Here is a 21,910-nt window from a genome sequence, read left to right on the forward strand (position 1 = left end):
GGATCCTACAGCAAAGAAAATTAAATAACAAATTCTAATTATTTCCAGCAGCTGAATTTGGAAACTCTTTGCCAGTTTCCAACTTAATCAAAATATTTGATCTCTTGCTTAGTTTAGCTAATTTCTAATTCATTTTCTGTTTATATCTTCATATTATATTTACTGTCAGAATATCAGTCCCTTACCTCTTTGGTAAAAGGTTGTATTCTCTTAAGTCTCCTTTACAGAACAGGTCTCCTGGGGAAGGTTAGTAATACAAGGCCTCTAAATGCTGAGGTGCTTGTGCTGGCTTTTTAAGACTGATAAACAGAATGGTTCATCATTATTAAAGGCAATTGGGAAATAATTGCTTCTCTACATTTTTTTTTCAGAAAGAAATTGTATGCAATAGCATTAGTCTTCTGCTGTCTAGAAAATCAAAGCTTTTTTTTTATCTTATCCTCTACCCTTTCTTGGCTGTTTATTTACTTTTTCCAGTGAAATGCATGTTCCACTATGCTTAAACTCAAAAGAAAAAGACGGAAGTGACCAAAGAATAAAAATTTTTGGTTTCCCAAAAAAATACCCAGAGGTGAAGGTCAGAGTGAAGGAGAAGAAAAAAGAAAAAAAAAATCTTAATTTCATAGCTGATTCTATAAGGAAATTAACGTGCACCAAAGCCTCTCTATAGCAACAATAATTGAGCTGCTATCAAATGCACTCAGGGAGCCTCCACCACTGATACAATTCTGTCTTAAATAAAAACCAACAATTTGAATTTAGAACCTCATTCCATTTTATATCCTGTATGATCTAGAGACATCAGCTCATATTGAACAAGAAGCTACAAATACTGAAATGATGAAATAGACAGAACAGATTTTAAATACTCTTTTTTTCCAGAAGACTGCCATATTTTTTAGCCCTGAGAGAATATTTTTTTTTTTAATTTTTTCAAGTATAGTAAAGTTTTTAGCCAAGGAATTTATTCTAAAGCTTCTGTTTATGAAAATTTCATTCCTAATGTTTCCTAATAAAATAATCAGTATTACCACTTCATTATAATTAATAAGCAGTAAGCATATTGTTTGAGGATGCTAAATGTTTAATTTTTTGCTTTTCCTTCTCTCACTTGTTTTTCAGCAGCCTAATGTATCTGCTTAGACATTAACCAGGCAGAAAGCTTTTGGCTTTATTGTTATTACCAACTGCATTCAGTTTTGACTAGTCCATTAAAACACTTTAGATAATTGATGCATTTACTTGCTGCTGTGGAAGAGGCAAATATTATCCCCAACAGAATTTGACCCAGTAAAGTTACTGCTCTGTTCTTCTGCACTTCCTAAGACGAAAAAACTCTGGTGCTTAGAAGTAAACACATTCAAAGTGTCAAGGACCATCACTTCCTCAAGTTTCTGGATTCTTACTCTTATTATTGTTATCTTGATTAATATTTTTCTTTCTCTTTCTCTTCCCACACCTTCATTTGAATTCTTCCATCAGGTGATCAGGAAAAGCAAAGATGAGCAAATGGAGTTCTACACTCACAGCATCTGAGGGATCATAAGCTCATTATTCTGTTGTCTGCCATAGCATTTGCAATCACAAGAAAATAGTTTCTAATAAAAGTCATTAGAGGCACTGAATGCCCCAAGTTACTGAGCAGAAGATCAGAACCTCTGAAAACTGAATTCCCAACTCTGTACAGCAACTTCAGCCTTCTGGGAAGTGTCTGCGACTTTCAATAAAAAACTTGATGGGGAACTTAGTGGTGATTGAGAAAATGCTGGACATGTTCATACAACACCAATGGTCTGTTTATATCATTATTCCAACTTCCTTGCAGTGCCCCACTCATGTACATGAGGCAAGAGTAGGAAGATAAGCCATGCCAGTGACTGCTCCTCTTTGATCTCTGGCCAAGGAATTGTCTGGATTTACAATAGTTTTGTGAAGAGTTTATGGGGTTTTGCACGCCAAGCTCATAGTGAATTTTCACCCAATTTACTTTAGAACAGTCCTGCTGGAATTAGCCAGGCAAACAGATAATATCCTTGAGCAATTCAGAAATTTGCAGTTTCCACTGGAAACTGTCTCACAGTATCAGGACCAGCTTTGGTTTGGTGCAAATAACATTATTGGTGTTCTATAGGCAAGAGTCTACGTTCCTAAAATTCCCAGCTACTGAAAATTAATACAGCTGCAACATTAAATAAACCTACTGTGATTTGAACCACCTGAAAACATGACCTTCATTTTTTATGTAAGTATTCTCTACAGACATCCTTTGAAAATGAATCTACTTGAAAGTCTGAGTTTTTGCTTAATATCTGATGAATTTTGCTCTGGGGTTGAAAGAGAAAACTGATGTAGGAGTCCTACAATGTCCCAAGAAGGAATACACACACAGGTTATGCATTATATAAATATGATGAAGTAGAAATGTAAGAAAAAATTGTGCAACAAATCAGTAGTCATTTCCCACTGCTCTTTTCAACTGTAAAAGCATAACACAAACAATGAGGGAGGTAGATGATTTCACACCGAATAAAAATTTGAGGCAAACACAAATATTTGCTTTTAACAGAAGCAGTATTTCTACAACAAACTTACACAGTATAAAAATATCACTCTGGAGATCTCTAGAAAACACTCTAAAGTGATCTCATCCTTTCATTGCACCAGGTGCTCTGTTCTGGCTTGTGAATTGCCTTGACTCTCTCTCTTTTTTTTCTAAAGAAAGAACCAGGTAATAAAGAAGGAGGGGAGGGATTTTTTTCTGAAATTTGAGTTCTAAGCACATGTTTTGTGGCAGTAGAAGATGAAGAAGTATTTTTTCATTGCATGAATCATCAGTAATCAAATGTTTGGAGGTTCAGATATCTGAAAGTATTTACACAACTTCCCATTAAATCACCCTTCTGAGGATCCCTGTCTATCAATGGCAAAATGGTCTTTTTTAAGAAAGAAAGACTTCATAAGAACATACAAGCTTTAAATATTTCCATATAATGGTTTATTTCTTACTTTTAGAGCCCCTTTCTGATTGTTTTATGCTACCATTAGAGTGGAAAAAGTGGAATTATATTAAGCATCAAATTTAATTTTAATCCATTTCCCTCTGTGATTAGTCACACAATTTTGCTTTTGCAAAAAAAAAAGAAAAAAATTGAGATTGGGGCTAGGAAAAAACAGCAGAGTTGAGTTTTGTTTGTTTTTTTGATTGTATATTTTTCATTCTGATAAAGAAATATGCAAGACTTCACAGAAAGGCAAAAAATAAAATGATTTGTCATAAAGTCTCCCAGCCCATCTGCAAGGAAAGCAATTTCCTCAGCTCTAGGTTTACTTGTAAAATAGTTCACATCACATTAATCACAACCATCTGATTCCCATCCCTCATTTTCCTAGGGTCAGGAATATTCATCTCATATATCAAGAACAAATAGCTTTCTTAGACACATGTTTTGGTCAAACAGATTCAGGTATTTGTATCTATGAACTGTCAGCCTTTGCATCTTTTATCATCTTGTTTTCTTCCACTGCAAAGACATTGTTAGGAGCATAAAAGTGGCTCAAATTGGATTCTGTTCTGTTCCAGTTTTGGAATAATGTAGTCAGTGCTGATATGAGTTGCTGAAAATGAATACCTTATTATCCAAAATTCTCTTTTTTAAGCTCAATATTAGCTCAGAAATAAAAATATGTACATTATACATGAGGGGGAAAAGAACAGCTGAAGTTGTTTTGATATGGTTACATTGTTTAGGAGTACGTGACTGAAAAAATAAAATTAGGAATGACTGAAAAAAATCCAAAGTACAACCTTCTCCACAATTTATGTGAGAATTAAGAGTCATGCCTAAGTAGGAACACAACATCGACCTAAAACAGACTTCATATGAAGAGGTCTGAAAAGTAACAAGTGAGTTCAGGTTAGCTTGTGATCATATTTGCATCCATCTAAATGTAATATCTGGTGAGAGCAACTACACTTATTCCTAAAAAAATTAAAGTTGAATTTGTCTTGCCTACCCCTTGCACAGTTCTGATTTCAGCTCAGATCAGCATCCAGATCATAAGCACCTTCCTGGTTGCTGCTCCTCTCTGATGTTTTTCTGTGGAGTTGTCCCTTCATCTTTCTGATGTAAATGCCACAAGGCAAATCTCTCTTTCACGAGCCAGCCTTCCCTGCCTTCACCTGTAACACCTATGCTGCCCCAAAAGCCTCTTTTCATCCCCAAAATTGTCTGAACTCAGATTTCCTGCTTTATTCCCACCACTGGAACAGCTTTGTTTTCATCATGGCCAAGTCACTAAAACGCCTCAAAGTCAGGAGGAGCAACACATCTGTTCATTCTCTTCTGTGGCATTTCTCCAGGCTTTTAACCACTTAAGTACCAAAAATTATGGGTTTGCCACTCTCAGGGATATTGCACTGTATTTCAGACATGGTGCTGAGGCAGCTGCTTTGTTTGGTCCCAGCTGTGTGGCTGTGGCAGTGCAGAGATAACAGCACAGCTATAAACAGACCCCAAAAATGAACAGCAGCATGGAGAGCCCAAGCAGAAATTTCTGCCATTAAGGTGTCATGAACAATCTCTACAGAAACCTGTATCATAATTGTAATGATAAGACTGCACAATACATTGCACAATTCTTCTTTTTGGTTATGCATGCAAGTAGAAAATTGTTAAAAAGGAATGAAAATGCTTTTCTTGGCAGTTATACTTCCTTGGAAGAAAAATAAACAAATTGCAGACACATGCTTGATGCCAAGAAGATCTTCAGGTATTTATTTGGAAAATGCTATAAGGAAAGTTTTTGGCTGCAATTCAGTTTAGTTGCTGATGGAAGAAACAAAAAGGGGTAAAAAAAGAGGTACTTTAGGGCTCCATTTTTATTCAGGTAGGAAATTTAATCTTGAACAAGCTTGAGAGGTTTCTATAAATTATTTTAGACATAAAGACAACTGAAAAGCAAGAGAAGAATATAAAGAAGGACTCTTGTTTATTCAAGATGTAAAAGGAGCCATAAAAACTCCATATGGAAGAATAATTTTATAAAAAAGAAGCAGAAAAGAAAGAACAAAAAGAACTCTGGTGGGAGCACACTGGGGCCATCTTCAGGCTGCAGGGTCTGTGCCCAGGAAGGGAAACTCTTCTGCTCCATGGCAGAGCTCTGGGAAGAAGTGAATAGGTTGAGGAATACCATAAAAATCGTAGAATCAGAGCTTGATTGGGGTTTAAAAAGGAAAAAAAAAAAAAAAACCAACACCTGAACAGAGTCTGAACAGAGAAGGAGTGGCAGGTGGTGTGGTAGTTGGAGCCTGTCTTGGGCACAGCGTGAAAGGATTGAGTTGTGGAATGTCAGAGAAGTGAGAAGGGGTCAGCAGAGCTCCTGCCCTGGGCTTTTGGAGGGCAGGCTTTGGGCTGTTTAGTCACACTGAAAAAATCCAGCAAAACCATGCTGGGAAGAATGAAGGGGTATCACCAAGACATTGAAATTCCCAGTGTCAGGAAGAAAATCTAAAGAAACTGGAATTCAAGGCATTTTAAAACCTCATTCCTCATCTCAGCTGTCATATCCCAGTTACAAGTTTAAGGATCTGCTCTGCTGGAAATGCTTTACCTGGACATTATCTGTAGGTGCTGATGAACCAGCAGGTGTGTACTGGCTGTTAGATGTCTGCAAAGAGTTCTGATACAAAAAAACAGAAGACAAAAGAAATTTGTTCATATTTTATTATTTGCCTTCCTTTCATCATTAGTACAGGAAACTAGAAAACTTGACACTTAATTTCATCTTTCACCTGTATTTGCAGAAGCTGAGTTTATACTGTGAAAATTAACAGCACAGATGATACTGTGATATGAAGAAAGAACTACAAACGAGAAATCCTTCAAAAAACAAAGGTGGCTTTTATATTATATATACATATATTCCTTATGTAATTTTACTTCTACTACACAAAAAAATTACTTACAAATATGGGATAATTATCAGATATGCTAGCAAAAGATATTCAGAAACACTCTTTAGGAAGCATGCAAGCAGAATTGAAATAAATTCAAATTTTTTGTCATGAAGTTTGATGTTGCAACCTCAAATAAGAAGTGTTTAATCTTTAAAATTACCAGTAAAAGTACATTTCTAGGATATTTGGTTTTAGATAAAGATTCCATATGAATGTTTATATATTAGTAGGGTATTTTACCATGTCATTTCAAATGTAATAGAAAATTGATATTTATATTTTGTTGGCTTATTATACCAGGCAGGAAAACTTGCCTATTTTATAAATACTTTATTTATGGAATCACAATGTGTGGATGCAACTCTGTACTAATAGAAACATCATTGCTTCTCTACACCCCAGTATTTCCCATACTGTTAATAGGAGAGTTTGTCACTCCAAACAGGGTTTGCTGTTCAGTACCAGAACACCATAAACACCAGCAGGATTTCAGTGATTCCTGGTGCAGTTTCTCACGCCCTGCAGGCCAATGCCCAGCCCATCCCTGGGCAGGGGCTGCCCCTCCTGTGGCCAGCTCAGCCCTGTGTTAATTAATGATCAGCCTGAGGTGGGATGGGAGGGAATGCCTCCTTTTCCCACTGGGGTCACCTGTCCTGGCTGAGTCCCCTCCCAGCTCCTGGTGCCTCCCCAGCTCCTCACTGGCAGAGCAGCAGGGGAACTTGGAAACTCCTGGACTAAGTGTAAGCAGAGTTCAGCAACAACCAAAACATCAGACTGATCTCACCATTGTTTTGTCCTAAATCCAAAAAACAGAACTTTTCCAGCTACAAGGAAGAAATTAACTCTATCCCAGCTTAAACCAAGATGCAATATTGCCTGAGTCTCTGACTTCTCAACTAACAAGCCTTATATTTGAATTTTTATTTATTTACTTTTCAATCTGAACTATGGTTTAGCTGGGAAATTTTGAGATATTATTCTGTAGTGACATAATTTATAGCCTAAGGGATTATGTTCTAACAAGACATGAGATTCCAATTTCCTTTAATTCCTGTCAATGTCAAGAACCATAGTGATCTGAAAAGAACAGAAAGTAGGCTGTGTCAATTGGTAGTAACAAATAGATCTCCTCAATAAACCAAATATCAAAATAAAATAGAATAGACTGGTTAAAATACTATCATGATGCATGAGCAAGTTATACACAGAAAAAACAATATAACATAGAAATGGAAATGTTGTATTTTAACTACTGAAGTATTGAAGAGTAATTTTAAATAAAGAAAAAAAAACATTCAAACAAAAACATTGAAACTTTATTTTCATGCTTTACAACAAAATCTGATTAAATAAATTTAAAAAAAAATCCCTTCCAGTTTCAGGTAGAAATTGAGACAGACAATCCAATGCAAAATAAATTTAACAACTTCTCTTAAAATACTTTAAAAGTATTATGTCCCTAAGTAATTCAAAAGATAACATCAGAAATTAGTTCATTAACTCCCACCAGATAAATCTTTCCTAAGAGCTGTTCTGTTACTATGGGGATCCATTGCTCAGCCCTTCATTTATTAGTATTTTCTGTGAAATCTCATTAGCCACCACTATAAAAATCATTTTTGTATCTGTCATAAGAATCAAGGAGTTGTGGACTGGAAGGGTCTGTGTGCAGCACTGAGGCCAGTGCAATGTTCCATGAAGTCTCACTACATAATGGCATTTTGGAAAATAAATTTTCTCATCCATGCAATCCTTCCTAAAAGGCTGTTCCCTAGTGTGGCAGCCCTGAGATTTGGGCATTGTGTTTTGATTTTCAAAACACAGTGTTTTCATTTGCCATTGTGCCAAAGTTGTGTTTCATCCACAGCCCTGCCTTGCCTTGCACTCCCACACATCCTCCCCTATAACCTGTATTTATAGATGGCAATCACATCCCTTCTTAGCTTTTGTTATACAAGGGTAATCAAGCCAAAATATTCTCATTTAGTCATGGAATACAGGCTCTTCCTTCACTTGATTACCCAAGGAATATTTTTTCCCTGCATTTCAATTAGTATTTATTAAACACGTTGAAGAGAATTTACACACATTTTCCAGATGTATCGTGTCTGAGATTTCATTCTGACATAAATAATTTTTACTTTCTCAGTAAATATTTGTGAAGCTGCATTACACTTGCATTGCTCATGGCTGTTACCAGATGTGTCACCCTGTAGTCCTCCCTGTATTGCAATATTGCCATTCCCACAGGTGTTGAGTAGATTAATCTGTATTCAAAACCCCTAAATTCTGCAAGTGACACCTGTCAGGAAGCAGCTGATCAGCTGGTTCTTCTTGTTTCTTAATTTATCATTCCTTGGAAGGACAGAGGAGAACACTGTTTTCATCCTTGATACCTTAACCTCCAAGGGCCCTGAAGACTCTCTTGACTGCCCTGAGACTGCTTATTGCAACTTCATTGCTGTCTGCATGGGAAGCAATAATGGATATTAATCCTAGGGCCCTGCCAGGGACGAAGGTTTTGTCAAGAATTAGGTTCAGTTGGTATTTTGGACCTTCTGGTCTCCTCCGAAGGGATCCCCTTAGACAATGGCCATCTTTAGTTCTTTATGGAAGTGGCCAACTTAACCTTGAGGCCACTTCCAAGCTGTAAGGAACACCTTGCACATCTTTGTTTGGTCCTATTTGCAAAGGTCCTATTTGCAGTCCTTTGTCCTTGTCTTGTCCAGGAAAGGTGGAGATGTGCCTGCTGCCCAAGGCAGGAACTTGTCACAATTGCCGCCTAGGTCTTAATTCCTCAACCTACTCAGCGCCCCCAAATTCTGTCATGGAGCAGAGGAGTTCCCCTCCCTGGGCTCCATCCCACAGCCATTCTCACTGCAGCCATGCTCACTGCAGCCATAGGAGCAGGGCCCAGCCTGCAGCTGGCACTGGGTTGGCAGCATGGTCCCAAGAGGGCTCTGTCTGGGCAGCTGCCTCACTTGTGGTGGGTGTAGAGATGAGAGAGGTCTTCTATTCTCCATAGCTCAGAATATTCTTCATGAATCTTAGTAGAAAAGACTGCATCTGAAATGAAAAAAACCCTCATATATTCAGGATAGAACTCATCCCATCAATTTCAGTGTCTGCTTTAGGATGAGACAAAGGCATTGCAGAAATGCACATTCCTTTCTTTTGAATGCAAATGTAGCCAAGGTAACCAATAAGCCAGGTGGTGTCTCCTAGGTTTATTGTTGAAATTCTGCATCACTAAATCACTGGATAATAAAATATTTTTAGTTCTTGAGGTCCCCCAGTTCTCTACAAGAATGAGTGAACTCCTTCTATGAGTGAAATCCTCACCATTCTCTTGTTGAATGCTGCTCAAAATGCCCTAGTCTTTGTGATGGTAAAGGCCTTTCTCCTGCAATTTTGCAGCCTCTCTTTTCATTGCAATGCTTGAATCCTTTCCTCAGTAACTGAGACAGTTTTCAGTGGCTCTTGGGCAGTGTATTTCCTTGTGGTTTCATGCTGCTGTCACATGGCTGTTCTGTTCATTGCCTCACACCTGCAATCCCAGATATCTCTGCAGTGCTGGGTTCTCATGGGGCATGGCTGCCATAGCTGGAGGCACCTGCACCTGATTAGGCACATCCATTCAGCACTAACAGCATCATAAACAGGAACAAGCTCTGTCAGCAGAGACATCTTAATTGTTAGGATTCACACTGGAGAGAACACTGAGAGGAGGATGCTCCTCTAAATACAGCACTGACACTCTCTGCAGCCAACTTCTGAGACTCCCTTCCCTTCCCTTCCCTTCCCTTCCCTTCCCTTCCCTTCCCTTCCCTTCCCTTCCCTTCACGCTTCCCTTCCCTTCCCTTCCCTTCCCGTCCCTTCCCTTCCCTTCCCTTCCCTTCCCTTCCCTTCCCTTCCCTTCCCTTCCCTTCCCTTCCCTTCCCTTCCCTTCCCTTCCCTCCCTTCCTTCCCTTCCCTTCCCTTCCCTTCCCTTCCCTTCCCTTCCCTTCCCTTCCCTTCCTTCCTCCTCTCTCTTTTGTTTCCCCCAAAGGTAATTTTTTCTATGTCTATGTCATCAGCCATGTACCCTGTGGGTAGAGTTTTGTACAACACTCACTGTTGTCAGTGTCTTTTTATAATCTCAATTGCAATTTATCATTAATTTATCAACAATTGATCACAAAACTGTCACTGGAAAATTATTACAAAAATTGCTAGTTCCCATAAGTTCATGTTGAGATCAATTCCTCAAAGTCTTAGATTCTGTAGGAAAACAAAAACTAAAAATAAAAATAAAAACAAGATAATAAATTGAAATTCTTACTACAAAAGTGTATAAAGTAATTGGATAAACCAGGAGACAATGATGAGAGACCAAGTAACATGGAAAACAATATAATTTTCCAAGTATAAAAATGTAGTCAAAGAAGATATTTCCTATTTCCTTCATCCTATTCTAGTGTCTTATCATCTATTTAAAATAAAAGCAAGCTAGTAATCTAAAAACCAAACTTACTTTCTGAAGTATTTAATAATTTGCAGGTTGTGCAGAATTATATGGCACATCTTATTCAGTATTATTGGTCCAAGAATTTCTCTCTTCATAAGCTGTATTCTCTGCTAGGCTATTTTAGCACATTTAGAAATAGCTGGCCATTCTTGTTTGCTGAAAAAGTATTTTAGTATTCAATTATTACATCTAATGTTAGCAGATCTATTTTTGTCTAGTTAAATAAATTAGGATCTACAATGATTTTAAAAAAATAATTAGATTTAATAAATCAAATCTGAAAAGCATGAACTCTCTTTGGTTCATATTTTATAACAGGCCTGTGCTTCTAAGTTGATCACATCTTTTGGTCCTTTATTGTGAAAAATGGGAAAACATTTTTGATGCCAGGTTCTTGAAACCTGAGTCCAGATTCAAACTTAAGAGGAGCAGATTTAGAAAACTTATTGATATGTCTGAACTAGCTTTGGTTTCTTTTTTTTTTTTTTTTTGGCACTCAGAACACACTGCATATTTGTAAATCAGTATTTTCTCAACCTTAATAACACTAGCACATGTTTGAAAATTCTGGTTTTTTCACTCTAAACCTTTGCCTGGAAAATACAAAATATTAGAATTAACAGAAAACCTTCCTATTTTGGGTTTTCCCCTCTCCCCTTTTCCTTCCTTTTCCCTGCCTATGCTGCTTTATTGATCCTTACACTTGGATAAATTCCTAACACTGATTTATGCTCCCTGTGACCATGCCTAAGTTGAAACCACCAAGTTCTGGACCCCTGGATCTGAATACATCTCCTGACTGTCTCATGCATGTGAAAGTGAAAACTCTGTCTCTACATTCTTCATTGTAAAGGAAGCTCAGTTTGTAGGGAATCTGTAGCAAGTTCTATCAGACTCTCAAACTTTGAAAATGGATTCCTAAAGGTAGTCAAACATAAAGGTGGTACAAGGAGTAACCACTTAGTAGTTCCAGAACTTCTTTTTCTCAGCTGTACAAAGTCAAAAATTAGCATTTAATCCTCCAATCCTCAAGATTCATCCAGTCAATAGTGTTGTAACTGAACATATTTTTGTATGTTAAGGTAAATATTTATCATCAAGAGAACTAGAGATCACCACAAGAGTTTTTAGAAGACTGATAAATAGAAAAACTTCAATTTTTAAAGGAATTTTTATAATTTACATTGATTAGTTGACACTTTGTGCTGATGATTAATAACTATCTCACTAAAACTGCTAGTCTTTCACACTTAATCTGCTAATTAGCTCTGACTGTGCATTTCCATGGGAAGGATGCTGTGGAGTGCTGATGGCCACAGCCCTTGATGGCTGGTGGTCTCCCAGGTGCAGGATGAAGAGCTCTTTGACGAATTAACTCAAAACATGAGCAGACACCTTCCCATATTTCCTCTGCTTTTCCATGTGGTTTTATACTGTTCTACCCCCTCCCAGTGTGGGGAGATGGGGGATTTCATCTGCTCCCAAGGCTCCCTCCCTCATTTTGGGTCTTTCAAGTCATGATTTTGTTTAATGGACAGGGTGTCCTTCCTCTTTGCTGTCTCTTGTGTGTGTTTCTTCTTCCTTGCCTTGCTACCTCTGACTCTTCTGTGATACCTGTTTTCATGTTTTCCCATGTCTCAATTTTTAAGGCTCTTCACATGAACTTTTAACTTGTGTTTACTCAGCAAATAGAGGGTTTCTTCCTCCTCCAGTATACTCCTACAGAAAAAAGATTGCCATTCAGTGGAGAAATTTCCCACTTTTCAGACTTTTCTTTTTGCTAGAAGAAGCTATGATAAGAGAAGAAATTTAGGGATAACTTCACCCTGAAAAGCACAGTTATTCTGTGATGGCTAAAAATTATGGAGGCATGTGAATGGAGAAGCTGCAGGACTGCTACTTTAAAAGTGAGTTTTTGTTGGTTTTTTTTTTTATCTGATATCCCCATTAATTTGTTTTCTTTTACTGTCTCTATCACTGGTCCCTAACTTTCTGTTGAAAAAGCCCTTACCCTTGAGAATACTGCCTTGACCTTAGAGTCTGTGCAACAAGATGTTAGTCTATCATTTTTTATAATATCTCAGTAAAAGTAATAGGTGAAAATAAGAAATTTTTATATGAAAGAAGTTACATTGTTAGAATAGAATAGAAGTAAAAATAGAAATGGAAATAGAAATAACAGAACTAGAAATAGATCAGGATGTCTTATAAGTGGCATATCATCTCTACTGCCAAAGCAAACAAAATTTTAAAATTTCAGGTATAAATTAGTTTTTACTAATCACTTAAGAATGAGTTAATAGGCAAGGGAAATGCTGTTACAGCTCTTCCAGCAACCTAGGGAAATTTGGGAATAGATGGTTGCACCTGCCACTGTGCTCAGACCCAGAAGTGCAAGTTCTTTTCCCAGGTAAACAGGGAAGGCACAGCAATATAAAGCTGTGAAATCTGGTGTTATTTACTGTTTTCTAAAATAAGTTATAAAGTAACTTTTTTGTTCAAAGTCTGTTTTCTGGTGTGTGCAGAAGATATTGACAAAAAGAAAAGAAAAAAAAAACCCAGGAAACTAATAGAGGGTGCAGTGAAAGCTTTCTTTCAGCTTAGCCAAGCTGATTGAATTTTATGAATGAAGCCTCCACAAGTTTTTTTTTTTTTTCTTCTGGTTTCTGTGCCTGCAGCAGGGTAAGCAGGTGGGATGTCCTGAATGGATGCTGAGGAACAAGGGGCCGTTCTGAATTTCTCTTTTTCTTTATCTTTTTTGTTTACCAAGCCCTGTGTTACTTTGTGCTTGTCTTTCACTTCCTACATGAGTAGCATGTGTTCAGAAAGTGAATGAGACTACTATTACTCTTAAAATTAAGAACAATAGTGTTGGCAAGAGCACAAACTGCCATTACAAATCTGTCTTACTCTGTCCTGACTACATTTTATCTAAAAGTCAATCTACACTTTATTTGGTGATTTTATTTTTTAAATTCAAAACAAGTGTATTTATAACAGAGTATCAGGGGTTTAGTGCATGAGTTGCAATGCAACAGATGGAGATGAACTTTATTTAAGACTCTGTTTAAATTTTATGATATGTTTTTATTAACATCACCTCCAAAATCTTGTTAGTAAAATTTTAAATCTGGAAGGTGGGTACAGTGAAAACAGTAGTAGTACTTCAGCCTGTGTCACTGTAATCTGAAAGAAGTTAGGTTAACATTAGATATTAGGAAAAAAATCCTTACTGTGAGGGTGCTGAGACAGTGGCACAGGTTTCCCAGAGAAGCTGTGGATGTCCTGTGGATGCCATGGGACAGGGAGAGATATACAGCAAGCGTTTCTCACAGCACCTTGTGAGAAATTTTAGGGAGCTGGAAAGATGTGATAACCTGTTGACTATAAACAATTTTCAGGTGCTGCTTTTCTACTTTGTTTTTCTGTTCCTCTCAAGGACAGTGTGTGAGAAAGATGTTTCTGTTAGTTAGCCAATGGAATAGAATCTATCGTACCACTCTATAAAACCCGCGCGGTTTTTGGAATAAAGTCTTTCTTCGCCTTTGCCACGATCCTCCCTCTCGCCTGTTCCTGCCCGACCCCAGCCCACGAGTGACAATGCCCCATCCATGGAAGTGCTCAAGGCTGGATGGAGCTTGGAGCAACCTGGGATAGTGGAAGGTGTCCCTGGCAGGATGACTGGGACTAGAGGATCTTGAATGTCCTTTCCAACCCAAACCATTCCATGTTTTTGTGATTTTGTGCTTGCCCGAGTAATTCCATAAGTCTGTCCCTGGTGCAATCCTGCATCTCAGCTACAGCTACTGCTGTTCCTTTTCACTGATTCTCCATTCATTACATTGGGTTACTTGACATTTCAGATATTCACCATCTCCTGGCTCAGGGCAGAACTTAAGAAATCATTGTATAAATAATTGCTCTTATTTAGAGGAAAACAGTGACTTTCACACAAAAAAAAAAAAAATGAAGCCCTTCTACATCAAATGGTGCATGAAGGAAAGGAACTGCTGATAAAGGTGTTTAAAATGGGAAAAACTTTGATAAACCAGCAGCTCCAGGATTTTGAAACCTACCACTTTTTTATAGGCCGTATTCTTTTTTCTAAATTGCCTTTCTCTGAAGTCTCTCTTTTTAAATTCTGCTCAGTATGACTTTGACAGGGTCAGACTTTCAGACAGCTCCACAGTGATCTCCATTAGGAGCTGGATAGCACAAACCCAGGATTCAGTAAAGAGACTGAAGTAATCTGATCTTACCTTTAGTACAGCACAGGACACCAAAAAGAATGGTAGTGATGGCATTCCTAGCTAAAAACTGAATAGTGCCTGGTCATAATCTTCCAACCAGAACTGTCTCTCAAGTGGTTTTAACCTGTGATAACTAACACATTCCAAAACAGTTCCTGGGCCTGCCTCAGAGCCAGTAAAAACTCATCCTGGTTTTAAATCTCCCAATTTTCATCTGGTTAAGTAATTCTTTTAAAGAGACCACCTCCCACCCCATTTAGGTACAGACTTCAGTATTTATTTTACAGGTTTTTCTTTTCCCTAATGTTTTGTATTTTCTTTTTCTAATCTGAATCCATCTGACATGACAGTCTTTCTCTTTTCATGGAAAGGTGTAAATTTTAACAGTCAATAAGATAAAGAAATAATAAAAACACCAAAAATATCAATATTCTGCCATTTATGATTCTTCAGCTTAAGAAGGGAGTCACCACGGGGGGGTCTTTGCAGCTTGACCATTTTAACTTTAAAAATTAGTTGATTGGATGAAACACTATAATTTGTTCTGCTGGTAAAAGCCTTCCATTTTCAGGGAGAGGATAATAAACAGTCTCTCAGATTTGTACTAAAAGGGTATTATTCTCCCACATAAAATTATTTGTTCCAGTATAGTTTTTCAAAAGCAACATTTCTACTTAATGTGATGTTTGCAAGTGGAGTTAAAATAATATTAACTCTATGTGTTTGCTTTTTTGTCCCAGCTATTTTCAAAGGTTTACTTTGTCACCCATTAGCTCTTGGAAGCAAATCTTGAACAGCCCAAAGTTGTACAAAGTCATGAAATAAATTATAAGCAAACAGAGCCAAGGAGTTTTGACCTTTCAAAGCACTCAGCCAAGGAAGTTGCTAGAACTTTGATTTTTCTGTCATTTAACTGCTGTACTAGATCTCTATCACCTCCTGTTTCTTTGAGCAAGCTGATCAGTCAAGTGAGTGACTGCAGGTGGAATAGAATCTTTAATTCAAGCATGAATGTGATGCCTGGGCAAAAAACAGAAATCATACTGGAAACTTAAAATAATTCCTTTGAAAATGGTGTCTGTTACAAAAGAAAAATTTCTGTCAATAGTCAGCAAAATTCTCACTCCCACCTTTGTGACAATCCCTGTATATAGATAAATATTTTATATAGACAGCAATAGCAAGGTAAAGGCATGCTTGGATCCCATCTCATTGCAATTTAACTGGTGGGTTTGTGATACATTCAATTTAAATGTGATCTAAAATGCAATATTAGGGAATAATGAGCTTAAATCCTTCGATATTGGTTGGGATTATAAATTGGCATCTCTAGCTAATTAAGTTTTCATCAGTCATGTTGGTAACACTGTCTTAGGAAAAATAAGATCTTTAATGGCTTAGAGAGCTACAGAGAGACTAAATTTATCTACAAAAGAGAACATTAAACTCTGCAGTATTTTGCATTTAGTTGTGGAAAGGGGGTGGGAGGATTGGATCAATAGGATAGTATAATTTTCCAGTTCCTTTTAGTCTTTTTCTTTTCCATAGCTTGTACTTGACCTGCATTTCTGTAAAAGAATCATTTTACTGAGAAGAGCGCTGTCAGAGCCTGAGGTGATGTGACTCAAGGTTGACTGCAGATCATGTAATAATGGAGCTTTATCATTCCAAGTTCATTGAGGCTGAATACAGATCTACTGCATTTTAAACCCATGAATATGAGCATTAACTCTAACCATGAACTTTGCTCTGAAAAAAACTCAACAATCAGCATCAGTTGAAATCTCTACACCAGCAGGAAGGTTAATTAGAATAATGAATCTGAAGACAGAGATCACAATTAAGAAGATTCAATTCTAAGAAAAAAAAAAGACAGCCAGCTAATAATATTACTGTTTTATAAAAATGACTCAGAGGAGAAATAAACAATTTTGATTAGATTAAAAAAAAAGATTTTTCTACGTAGTTCTGCTTAGCTGATATTTACCAAATTTTTATCTATGTCTTTATTTTGTCTAAATTTATTTTTCTGCAAACTAATTGAACCTGCTTTAAAGTCTAAAAAATCTCAGGAAGGTGTACAATAGAAAGAATTACAAATAATATTAAGAAAAACTTATATAAAATCCCTATTTAATATATTTTAGTAAAATTTGATGCCATTATTGTGTGGCAATTCTCTAGCCCTCCTATCTAATGGTAACTTTCTCTTATTTTTGCTGAAGATTCTCTCCTCAAATGCACATATTACAAAAGCATTTCAGCCTCTGCAATGATATTACAGTCTACACACATATATACACCTGACTTACAGGAGCACATTAAAATACATTAAAAATTTCCCATATGACTATGTCATAGAAACCAGGCTGAATATATTAAAAAAAATAATAATGTACTAGTTAGCAAGATCTAACTGATAAAGTTTCATACTAACTAGTTTTCTTACCTTATCAGATATATGCCCATAGTAAAAAAAACTTAAACAAAAGACTTGGAGTAATTTTAGCGTTTCTGTACTTTTTTCTGTTTTTATTGTGATTGATTGTTATTTTGCATTCCAGATTAGTATTACACAAAAAAGGCCAATTTTTGAAAAGCTTGAGAAAAGTTGTGATTAGCAAAACCAGCAGAATTTATTGGTTTAGACAAAATTAGTGACATTAAAGATTTGCTATAAACGTTTATTTTTGTACAATTGCTCAGCCATTAAGGTATATTTAATATTTCTTAATTTGTTTTAGTTTAGAAGAAGCTGGTTAAACTTTTGAAGTTTTTTGTATTTTGTGGTCTGGTGGAAGCTATAGCAGAGATTATTCACTATTGAGAGTGGTGTGCCCAATACTACATGATAAAGCCCTTGTGTCAAACTGTAAAATGTCCCACAGTTCGTTGATTCCATCAATCAAAACCTGAGGCTTGTGGAAAAAACCCAAAACAACAAAAAACACAAAACAACAGAAAATGGCAGAAATCCATGTGATGGATAACAATAATGGTCAGGGCGGCCTAGCAGGCATGGATGATGCCGTTCTGGCTCAAACTGGAAAACAGATGTGTGTGCACATTTATGAAATGATTTCATGAAGATGATGTACAATAAATCTTCACAACAGAGCTTTGCTAAGATAGCCAAGTGCCAAGTCTTCAACCAGAGAAGGGTTAAAATAATGTTTCTGAATTAAATGGGAGTGAAGTGTACAAATAAATCAGAAAGAATCCTGTTCTTCTGTTGATTTGGTTTTGTTTGTTTGTATTTTGGAGGAATTGTTTGTTTCTTTCTTTCTTTCTTTTTAAAAGAAGTTTGAAGCTGGTCCTAAAGTGCACCAATGTCCTAATAAAAGCATCAGAATGCTAATAATTCTGTGCTGATTGAACTGCCTGTCACTGAATTTGCCATTGACAGCAAAGTCAGTGTGCTTAATTGTCAGATTTATGTCATCTGAAATTGCAAAACTAATAGAAGCAAAAAGCCAAGAAACAAGCAAACTTGTTTATATTTTATACTCTCATTTTCCTTGTAGTGTCTCATTTAAAGACCAATAGTTCTCAATCACAGAAGCCAGAAAATTCTGTAAGGTAAAATGAAAACTGGGGAAATTAATTCCTAATAAACATTTGTTAGATGTATTCAAAAAGCTCCTATAGATGTTATGTAAGACATAGACTATAACTTATGTAGTTCTAACAAATAACTGTTTCTCAAAATTTTTGGTTTTCTGTTAATAGAAAAAATCAGCTAGGTTTAAAAATAAATGGACTCACATCTACACTTTTGTATGTCTGCATACTTATATCTATGTGAATATATGAATATATATCTACTTAAACACACAAAACTATTGGTAGATTGAAATACTTATTTACAAAAAAAGGGAGTTTATGAAGGTGACTGTTATTTCAAATTTTGAGTAGGCTTTTTTCTTTTCCTCATTTGGAATTTATTTCTAAGTCTGCAGTCTTCTTTTATTTATTTATTTTTTTAAATTGATTGAAAAATATCTTCAAACTGGCTGGATTCCTCAGGCTAACTGTGTATGTCTTTCTATTGTAGTTAAATAGAGAAACAGTTCTTTAAATGGCTGATATGAGTCAAAACAAGCATGATATTGTTGATGACCACTGAATTCTTGATTAATCTCTAATTTAGTCATCTTGGTTGAGTTTATCTTACCCCTTTACTCACTGCACTTTCTACCTTCTTTTACCATCTCACGTTGTCAGAGGGGGAGAATTCTCTTCAGTTGTGTTCTCTGCCATCACAATTTTTTTCTGAATATTTCTCCACCTTGGTTTGCCCAGCAATTCCCATCAGGAAACTAGACCAATAATTTTTTTGTCAGGAAATTGTCTTGCAGCATCCATTCCCTGGCTTTAAAGAAGTGGTTCTCACACTGGTCAGATATTTGGGGGAGCAATCTGGCTTGGATGAATGTGAAGTCTAAGCATCCTTATGGAATAAGTTTAGTGAACTACTCAGCTAACATTAAAATGAAATATTCTCTTACAATAATAATTCAATTCAATTAAATGATTCAAGCAACTTCTGACAGCTCTAGAGTAGGTCCAAAAAGAAGACCTTTAAAAGTTGAATCTAAATTAAAAGGCACTGAGTTAATTTGAGACATGTCTAAATGCACTTTGAGTAACCTTAGGGATATTTTAATTTATCTGAGCTTTTGTTCTTTATCTGTGGAGACTTTTGGGCAGGAGTGCTGTTACAAAGATATATAGATACCTACAGTGGGGATAATCAGTTTCTCGGTCACCTTTTGTGAATGATTGCACTAGGAATAATAATTTTAATTCTATAAAATAACAGAAGTTGGTAGAGAGCCATGATATTAGAAGTTTAGCTTCAGATCTATGCAGGTTATTAATGATGCAGGCCAAGAATTAACCAACCTTGTACTCTTCACAAATCAGCAAAGAAAAGATATAATTTTTTTATAATAATTAACTAACCACTTGCCATTGTCATCTCCATATTTAAGAGCCCAAAGCACATAATATCTACTTTTGATTAAGCAGATATTCCTGTTTTGAATCTAGAATAAAAATTGTATGGCATTTCCATCTGTTATGAAAGAGTGCAATCAAACATATTATGAAATGAATTAACCTGAAATTTTATTTCTAAAGATAAATAAACTGTCTTCCAAAGTTTAAAATTCTTAGATGTAAGACTCTCTTCATCATAAAAACGACCCAAAGGATAAAGACAATAAACAGAAGCAGGTAATATTTTTCTGGCTGTTCCTTTAAGCAAAGCTTCAAGGAGCAGCAACAGGATAGTTTAAAAATTCAAATGTTGAATTTCAGAAAAAGGCTAAAATGGCCATTAACTAACATTTCATATTGGAGTGTTCAAGAATGCAAAGGTAAACTAGAAAGACTTTTTGCTTTGCCAATCACTGCCAAAACCATTCTTTAAAACAATTTGGAATGGATTCAGGGTCATAATCAAGAGGCTTAAATATGGGCATCTAGTGATATTTCAGATGCCCTGGAATTTCAGAGGCATCTTCTTGGGAGTGGTAATTACACTGGACCAACAAGAGACATAAGGCCTTAAGCAGAGAGAAATATAGATAGAAGAAATGTTCCATGGATCTTGCATTCCACCATATATCTGCATTTGGAAAACTGAATCTTTTTTTAATATAACAACAGCAAAGTTGCAACAAAGATATCTTCAATCTCATTTACCCTATTTAGCATCCTTCAATTCTGTTTCTTGTCTGAAAAGAAAAAGGGCACTTCTAAGGGTCGAGTTTCTCTGACTAACCATGATATCATCTTTTTTAGTCTCAAATCTAGATGCCTCTGCTGCAAATATTTATATTGTATATCATGAATCATGATCTGTGACATTTATAGCTGATGTCTGGTGTATTGGAAAAGGTTCAGAGCAGATCCTGAAAAATGTGTAACACAAGTCAGGAAGTTCTCATCCCAAGCAACCATTAAAAAGAGGCCAGAAAATTGCCAAAAAGGTATGGTCCATCTGATTTAATGGAAGCATCTGCAGGGAAAACACAAACGGATGAAGGGAATAAGTCTAAATAACCTTTATGGTTGATGCACTTTTGGTCAACACAGTCAAGGCAGTCGAGAATGTGATTTGTTCCATTTGAAAATCTGGGCTCTCAGTCATTATAGGAATTGCATCATGAATCCTTTTGAATCTGCCAGCATGAACTTTTTGGACCACAGAGGGGGACCAGGGCATCTGTGACATATCCAGGTGTGTGCTGACACAGGCTGCTCTCAGGCCACGTGAGGAGAGCAGCCCTGGCTCTCAAAGCCCCACGGTCGTGTTTCAAGTAAACACACATTTCTAAACTGGTCTCTACTACTTACTTCATAAAACACCCTTTAACCAGGATGCAGCTTTTCTTTCCAATGAAAACATAATTTCAGTTATCTGTTTTGCTCTGTTTGATGGCTTTTATTAGTTAGAAAGGGCAGGGGGACAATACAACACAAATGTTTCTACTGGCACAACAAAATATGTGGTGCATTACATGGGGATCAGTGAAGGCATAATTATATCTGTACTGAACAAGTCTTTTTGTTCTTCAGCTTCCATTGTTTTCTTTCATAAAATAAAATGTGCTGATCCATTATTAATAATATTTATTCATGGTTATTGTTACAAATATCCTACTTTTCATTTAAAATGAAAGTTCTCATAAAAAACACAGAATGTTACATAGTCAAAAGTGGTAGAAGTTTTCTTTCTAACTTAATAATAAATTATGATTTTATTTATTTATCTGCTAAGCAAAAAGATCTTGGCAGCTTCAGGTATAAACAGCAAAAGCTTAAATGTTTTCTTCTCTTGTCATTGCTCTGAAAGCTTTTTTGTGCAATATGAATTTTTGCAAGGATATAAAATTTATTGTGCTAAATTAACCTGTTGTCCTTGTACACAGTTTCTTGAGTATTTTTTTCTGGGATTCATATGGGAATATTTGAGAGACAGAATAACGCATTGTCTACCACTCTTTGAGAAAGAAATATTTTGACAACTAGCCTGATGAAATTGATTTTAATTTCATTTAATATTTTGTCTATGTCTTATTAATATCTTTCAATAAAGGTATAAATTCATAGATTTTGATTATTTGATTATGCAAGTAGTAGAGTATATGTGAAATACTCTAAAGTGATGCCATAAAAAATATTCTGTTG

This window comes from Serinus canaria, chromosome 2 (genome assembly GCF_022539315.1).
Source record: "Serinus canaria isolate serCan28SL12 chromosome 2, serCan2020, whole genome shotgun sequence".
In the NCBI taxonomy this organism is placed as follows: domain Eukaryota; kingdom Metazoa; phylum Chordata; class Aves; order Passeriformes; family Fringillidae; genus Serinus; species Serinus canaria.